Here is a 1,033-nt window from a genome sequence, read left to right on the forward strand (position 1 = left end):
CCACTGGAGATTTTTGAGGAGGGGAGTAATATGCCCAGAGCGTTTCTGGACAAAGATAATCCGGGCAGCAGCATGAAGTATGGATTGAAGTGGAGAGAGACACGAGGATGGGAGATCAGAGAGAAGGCTGATGCAGTAGTCCAGACAGGATAGGATGAGAGCTTGAATGAGCAGGGTAGCGGTATGGATGGAGAGGAAAGGGCGGATCTTGGCAATGTTGCGGAGCTGAGACCGGCAGGTTTTGGTGACGGCTTGGATGTGAGGGGTGAATGAGAGAGCGGAGTCGAGGATGACACCAAGGTTGCGGGCTTTTGAGATGGGAAGGATGGTAGTGCCGTCAACAGAGATGGGAAAGTCAGGGAGAGGGCCAGGTTTGGGAGGGAAGACAAGGAGTTCAGTCTTCGACATGTTGAGCTTTAGGTGGCGGGCAGACATCCAGATGGAGATGTCCTGGAGGCAGGAGGAGATGCGAGCCTGGAGAGAAGGGGAGAGAGCAGGGGCAGAGATGTAGATCTGGGTGTCATCAGCGTAGAGATGATAGTTGAAGCCGTGGGAGCGAATGAGATCACCAAGGGAGTGCGTGTAGATCGAGAACAGAAGGGGACCAAGCACTGAACCTAACACACAGTAAGCACTCAATAAATAAGATTGGGTGACTGATTGATTTTTCTAAAGGACCCTGTGACTAGAAAAGGCCCCTCTCAGGGTCGCATCTGGAGAGTCTCCAGTACTCTACCAGTCTCGGCTAAGGGAGGGAAAGTCAAGCAGAGGCCTACCCATTCCATTCCAAGCTTGGGCAGTGGCTAGTGAGTGGAAGGCAATCTGCTATAAGTCAAAACTCACCTATGCTGGGAAACAGCGTCACGGGAGATAGTCGAGGGCAGAGACTCAAGTTTACTGCACGGAAGGAGGCAATGGTAAACCATTTCCATATTTTTACCAGGAAAACTCTATGGATCCACTACCAGAATGATTCCAGATAGACAGCAGGGCATTCTGGGAGAGATGTATCCATGGTGTCGCTATGGCTATG

General features: G+C 51.3%; 1 non-coding gene across 1 annotated transcript; it reads left to right on the forward strand.

Annotated features, from left to right (window-relative positions):
* The first annotated feature begins 695 nt into the window (after positions 1 to 695).
* On the forward strand, positions 696 to 833 carry LOC119936161. The gene has a single exon (XR_005453652.1). It is a non-coding gene; the product is annotated as a small nucleolar RNA SNORA7 (small nucleolar RNA).
* Positions 834 to 1,033: the final 200 nt, after the last annotated feature.

The sequence above is a fragment of the Tachyglossus aculeatus genome, chromosome 1 (genome assembly GCF_015852505.1).
Source record: "Tachyglossus aculeatus isolate mTacAcu1 chromosome 1, mTacAcu1.pri, whole genome shotgun sequence".
NCBI classification, from domain to species: Eukaryota; Metazoa; Chordata; class Mammalia; order Monotremata; family Tachyglossidae; genus Tachyglossus; species Tachyglossus aculeatus.